The sequence below is a fragment of the Haliotis rubra genome, unplaced genomic scaffold (assembly GCF_003918875.1).
Source record: "Haliotis rubra isolate DU_JTF1 unplaced genomic scaffold, ASM391887v1 Scf647, whole genome shotgun sequence".
NCBI classification, from domain to species: domain Eukaryota; kingdom Metazoa; phylum Mollusca; class Gastropoda; order Lepetellida; family Haliotidae; genus Haliotis; species Haliotis rubra.
The window spans coordinates 245,371-252,604 of record NW_025767354.1 but is presented as its reverse complement, the minus strand read 5'-3'; the positions used below and the strand labels follow the sequence as shown (position 1 = coordinate 252,604).

Below are 7,234 nucleotides of genomic sequence, written 5' to 3'. Positions count from 1 at the left end.
CAAATGAACAACGCGTAAGCCTTTGTTGGAAGCAGAGCATAATCGTAGCAATATGAAAATAATCACAGCAAAGGAAAATAATCGCAGCAATAGGATGATAATCAAGCAATAGGAAAATAATCGAAGCAACAGCAAAATAATAGAGGCGGCGAGAACATAATAGAAGCAATAGAAACATAAAAGAGCAATAGCAATATATTCATTTCAACAGGAAAAATCCGAAGCAATAGGAAAATATTCGTTTGAATGAGAGCTTAATCGCAGCAATAGGAAAATAATCACATAAATAGGAATATAATCGAAGCAACAAAAAAATAATCGCAGCTACAGGAACATAATCGAAGCCAAGAACATCCCGATTGAAACGAATTGTGCTGCAATATACATTCGTTCTAAACACCCCTTATATCTTGCAAAAGAAACCTGTCAATCTTTAGCGAGATGTGATGCAGCAATAATACTGTTTAAGGCAGTGGTAAAGCCAATTGTTTCCGTTAGTGAAGGAATTGTTGTGGGGACTTTCATATACAGTGTAACACATGCTATTTGAAGGGAGTTAAATATTTTACAGTTTACACTTTATCTTCAAAACAGAAAGACCTGTGGGTGTTGCTTTATGATGAATATGACAGACGGCACCCTTTATTAGCGAGATGAGCTTATCACGTGTATTGCGCTGACATGAAATATAATTGTAGTGATTATTGCATGTGTGTGGCTGTTTGTACTAGTCCAGGTACCAGTATAAAAGTTTGCTTTTTTGTAGTATCCCATCTATATGACAGTGGTCTAAATACTCGGATATCAACCAGACCATCAGGTGACTGGCATCATGACCATCGATCTACGCAACTGGGACACCATGACTTATGTCAATCAAGTCAGCAAGCCTGAACACCTGATCCCTTTAGTCGATCCGCGACACAGACAGCAAGGTGAAGACCAGTTCTAACCTGAGTTTTATTGAACAAGACCAGTAAGATACTATGTTTAACAATCATACCAAACACTGACACGGTATGCTGATACGCAGTTCAAAAACAATGTGTTCAGTCTAATAATTGATGTGACGCGACCAGGGACTTTGGTCTTTGCGTTTTCAGACAGAATCTAAACCACATAGGCGTTATCCCCTAAACGAATGACACAGAGAGAGGGTGGTCTCTGAATATAGCTAAAGTAAATATGATCCTGAATACAGAGGAATGTAACATGACTGGTTTTAAAACCAGTCTTACATTTCTCAGTTACGTACAGAACGCTGATAAGAAGACATGTGGGCAAATGGGACAGGGGTCGAAGTCTACAGTACATTATACATTCAGGTTCATACCACCAACAATGTCTCTCAATGGGTAATATTATGTACGTGGCCCTTTTCATTAGTCCAAGTCAACTGAGCATCGTCTGTCATGCTGGTATTAACATATCAAATACTACACATATATACGACTTAAATAATCATAACCACCAAGGTTATTGAGTGTGCCCACAGCACAGGTTGCTGGGGACAAACATGTTTACTCGGAATCACCACGGGTTGTTACCAAAGAGTATGAAGGAGACAGACACAAAACAAGTCGGTCCTTGTGTAACAGTGAAGTGGCATATTATCAGTTTAGTATTGACGGTTCATCACTAAAGATACGCTTTCACACGGTACAGCTAATGATGTGTAGCTAATGGTGTGCAGCTGCATGGGTAATGGTGTACATGGTACTGGTAATTGTGCGTACTGTATGGGTAATTTTGAAAACATAGTACTAGTAATTATGTGCACCTGTATTGGTAATTGTGTTCACATGGCGTTGGTAATTGTGTGTTCCTGTAAGGGCAATTGTGTATACATAGTACGATATGGCTGAATTATAGCCGATGTGGTGCTAAAGATTAACCCACACATGCTACTGGTAGTTGTGTGTACTTGTATGTGAAGTGGTGAATCAACCAAGTGAGCGAACCTAGCCTTCCCTTACGACACTTCTTGCGACAGACATGGGTTGCTGAAGACCAATTCTAACCCGGGTTTTATTGAGCGAGCCCAATAGGATACTATTTTAACAATCATACCCAATACTGGCATGGGTAATGGTGTACATGGTACTGGTAATTGTACGTACTGTATGGGTAATTTTGAAAACATAGTACTAGTAATTATGTCCTGACTAGTACTCGGCCAACAATAAGTACAATCTGTTTATTTGATATGACGCTGACGGGGACTTTGCGCTCACAGACAGACGCTCTCACCACTATATCATGTACATGTGTAAGATTTCTCACGAAAGATTGCTAATAATACTTTCAGAACTAACAGTTACTCTTGTGAAAAAAATAGATATCAACCGAGAGTACTGTCAGACAGAATGTACTTTCAATAGTCTTCTCAATTAGTTCTTCTCAATTAGTTCAGTAACTTAAGCACTGAGTCATGTTGTGACGTTGATACCTGTGGCAAGCGGAAGCGAAAGGAACTTGTAAGATAATGGTGTCTGACTGGCATGACCGCCTTGTATTTTGTCTGGTCTCATGACCACAGTTGTGCATTAGTACATGACACAACAGCCATTTGTGACGTCACTCCGGGAACTGCGCACAACCCAAAGCTAGGGTGACCCTCCTTACAAACGTTTCCTCGTATCTCATGATTATGAAGGCGAAGGAAACGATAGGACAAGATAAGACCTAGAAACATGTATTACCATAAAGTTTCGACACACATGTGAGTTAGACAAAAGCACGTCCCGGGATTTACAAACAGGAAGATAGCCCGCCACAATTAGGTCATCACCATGAAGTAGCCAATCACGGACCTGGAATTCGACCTCACGCATATATTTAATACAGTTATCTTACATGGGATTCTCACCGACGAATGTGTGAGAAACCGTGTTCTCTGATATCAATCTTCCAAGGTTACACGTTGGTCCTACCTCCACTGCATGTGTCGCCTGTGTATCCAGCCCTGCATCTACACCTGCCTGGGGAGTAGCACGTGCCGCCATTTTCACACGGGGGGTAGCAATGAGCTGAAGAACAAGCAGGTGTAACGGCATGTCAGATTCATTTCTTACTGGGGACGGCAAGGACATAGTACGAGGGACAGTCAAAAAGTAGTAAGCCTGACCTAGTAAATGATTCAAATGCAGCTGTTTTTATGTTTTATTTTTCTAAATATTATCTGTCAACCTCAAGCAAATTGGTTTTGCTACGTTCCAGCCTTCCGATCCCCATTTGTTTGAAATTTTATCTTAGTACCCCCCAAAAGCGCAAAATCTGCAATAAATGCGCCACAAACTTCAGGTAACAAAATATGCAAGAAACATTTTGTGTGTTTGAGATAGGTAGACGTCCGCCAGAATCAAACTAAGAGGATAAAAAAGCAATTTGAAAGTAAAATCGCTTGTTAAAGTGATTCCCCATTCATGTTTACTGAAACAGCTTGTTTGGGAGACACTACCCACCCCCTTTCAGACGACAAATTCATAAGGACATAACTTATTGTAATGTTTTCACTTTTTCACACATGATGCTAATCGTTCAAAGTAAATACTGAATGGTCACACAGGTGTCAACTCTCAGTATATTGTAAACAGGGCCAGCTTGAATTTCTGGACACAATGTTTTTGAAAGACTAAAATGGGTGTGTCCTTAAAAAAACAGCCCTGTCTGAACATAAATCAAGCAATCCAAATCTTTTAATGTTGATTATGACGGGAAATCATCCAATACTATACTAACATATTTTATATGACATTATCTGAGGGCATACCATTATCCAAGAGGTACTGACGGGTCGTTTTGCATTTTTTGCATTTTTTCTAGAAATATTATACCCCAATGTGTTGTGATGACTAATATCTCGTTAATCACATTACCCACATATGTGATTTTTTTTATACGACTTTGCTAATGATTCCTACAAACTAAAATGGAAGCTTTTCAAACATTGGACATCGAGAATATAGTTAGGCTGAATACTTTTTGACCGACCCTCGTACGAGTATATCGCTGTGCGACATTTCAAACGTTTGTCTTATATTTGTTAGTTCGTTGATTAACGCCGGATTTAGCAATACTGTTCCAGTTAATATTCGATTATGGATCAGAGAAATCAGTGATTGATAGTACAAACAAAAAGTATGAATGACGGGTTCCCTTTTCGATGTTATCACCTATAGGGTGCCGTGATTAAGCTGAAAGAATTTGTTTACATAGTTTGGCGTTATAAAAACAAACCAACACAAAATCTATCAATTAGTTAGCCATTAGCTCTATATGTTTCTACCACGGCCAGAAAAGAAATAAACATAAATTCTGACACACATTTATACATCAACCCTTCTTTTTAATACAAATACAGACATCGGCGAAAACTAGTTTTTTAGATATGTTTATCCACCTAAGTGGGTCCATAAATCGATGCGTCTTAAGAACCGATGACGTCATACACGATAGCGGCTGATAAACGTAGCCTCGTTTTCGAATAAAGATTGAGAAGGAGAGATAACGGTCAGTTAAACTCCCGGAACTTTACCAATATTACAGTTGTAGTCTCCGTTGTGAGTCCAGCCAGGGCAACACTTGTAAGAAGTGGTTGTAACTGGTGTTTGAATAGTTTCTCGATCACAGCAGCTGCAACAAATTATATCAACTTGATTGTTTGCACATTTATAGAACTTGTCCACTCTACGGGGCGATTTCGTCGGATGTTTGCTTACAACATATACCCCTTGTCCAATGAATACCCTCATATTTCTATGTTTAAAATGTTTTGTATTTTTTAATGTTCTATTTAATACGTAGGTCCGTAATTAGTCCAGTCTGGACCAGACATTCCAGTGATTGACATAATGAACATCGACAAAGGCAAATGATATCATCACTGTGTCAACCAAGTCAGTGGGCCTGACCACACGATACCGTTCGGAAGCACAGTCTATTAAAGATAAATGCTAACACGGATCTTCAAGAGTTCCGAACCCATGCCAGATGCAGGGCAAACCGATGTCATTACATGTATTAGATCTTTTAGACCTGTGTGCATTCCGGGTTTAAATCCGAATCTCCTAGAACCCCTGCAAAGATGCGACAAAGAGAGCCGGTGGCTGGGACAAGTAACACAGCTGGAAGGCAGTGCATCCCAGATTACACGTATCAATTCACATCGTGACAGTCACCGGATTGTCTGAGTAATACTTATCTTTATCAAAGCAAACAAGCAAACATGTATAATATATTGTACCAGTGTTCTGATGTCTATTCAACATATGTTATACGAAGCGAGCTCTATTTTTAGTGACTTACTGCCACCAACAATGGGAGGTGCAGATTGTTGTGCTGGTGTAGGTGACCGCTTGATATGGACAGGTATGTCTGAAAATAGTAAAGTACGATTGCTTAAAATAGTTACATGCATCTGTGGAAGGGAGAACTATGTTTCCTCTCACACAGACATAGCTTGCTGTAATTTATATGTGAATAAACCTTTACTCAGTCACAGTAATAGTGAGTAATATAAGGGTAATGCTATTTTTGAGGGCATTATCATTTGCAGAAGCCCGAGGTCTTCCATGAACTGCCCGACGAAGGAAGGCAGTTGATAAAGACCGAGGGCTTCTGCAAATGATAATGCCCTCAAAAATAGCATTACCGTTATTATTGCTAAAATACATGGAATTTGTGTTGAAAAGAAAAAGGAAACAATGAAGGAATTTGACTAAGTTTACCCAAATCAACTTCTTACGGGCTTGACTGCCCGAATGCAATTACGTCATCGAACAATTCAAGTGACGTCACAACAGAAAATGACGATATTCGACCTTGGCCTTTGACAAGACCATAGCCTGCAACATGTCAAGCTATGACAGTGTTCGGTTTTGGTCCATCAACAGTCTTAATAGTGCAATTGTTAAGGTTAGCACCAACAAGAAAGCCCATATCACCGCTATTTAAAGCGGGAATTTTGGTTGCTTTGACTTGTTTGACCCAGAATATCTGCCAGTCGAAAGCCACTAATGTCGAACTATGACGTCACTTGACAACAGAGCTGATAGTGGGCCGTCGTTAAGGTTGAGCGGTCCAATATCATTTGCAGCGGACCGCAAATTTCTGATAACAGGAGGGCAGGATGAGCAATTAGGATGCGATGACATGTGGCAACCAAGTCAGCGAGCCTGACCATACGATCCCGTTAGTCGCCTCTTACGATCAAGCATGGGCTACTGAAGATCAAATCAAACCTGGATCGTCACTGGTCACAGAAATAACACTATTAATATGTCCTTCAAACAAAGAACCCAGCAGTTCCCTCTAAAGTATAGACAAACAAAATTCATCATGTGATTTGATATCCAATGCTGACAAAAGTTATTTATATTTGACGAATATTCATTAAGAAAATAAATACGTTGATTTAGGAATACTAAATATTGATGATTGAATTTATGTTAAACGATATTTAGATAACATATTGTCAGAACTGATGTATACACTGGCTAAACGGAATCGTGTGAAAATGGGATTTAAAAGTTACTATAGCTCTATTTTTATTAATATCGGGAGAACACGAGACCTTAATTTGTGAGCTGTTTTACTTCACTACGAGATCGGGACGCGACCTGCTTGCCTGCATTTAAATGGCTGCTTTTCGAATTGATCGCTCATATGGTGTGAAGCTTATTGTAAAATCGATACATGTACGTTGTGCCAAGTGATTAAAATGACGACTCGTTATGCGTTAACATTTTAAACACATGCACAGTTATTACAAACCAAAACGCACGCATAACCATATGAATTATAAAGGCTGACAAAATAAATAAAAAAATTATTTAAAAAAACTTGAAAAAGATTCAAAGTCAAAAACATGTTTTTGACAATGACCGTTGAACATAATTGAAGGTTTGGTGCTAATTTATAATGATACAATTGTTTATGCACAATGCAACAATAATCCAACTTAAATCAAAATGCAACATTGGAAGAAACTGACTTAGAATAAATAAAATAAATTGCCTACCCGCTAAATTGGAAGGAGTAAGGAACAGAAACTGCCAACAGCAAAACTACGTATTGGTTGGCGTCCATCCTAAGTTAGATAGGGAATGGGTAGGCTGGGCGTGATATATATTGTTGAACAAGGAAGTAAGAAATGAATAAACATATGCACAACGTAGGGGTCATAGCTGATAAGACTGAAGTGTTTTGCAGCCATATATGTACTGAATGCAAC

General features: G+C 39.0%; 1 long non-coding RNA gene across 1 annotated transcript; it reads right to left on the bottom strand.

Moving 5' to 3' along the window:
* Window positions 1-2,901: 2,901 nt before the first annotated feature.
* Window positions 2,902-7,131, bottom strand: LOC124257003. Its single transcript, XR_006893158.1, has 4 exons — window positions 7,022-7,131; window positions 5,308-5,376; window positions 4,538-4,635; window positions 2,902-3,029 (listed from the first exon to the last, which is right to left on the bottom strand). It is a non-coding gene; the product is annotated as an uncharacterized LOC124257003 (long non-coding RNA).
* Window positions 7,132-7,234: the final 103 nt, after the last annotated feature.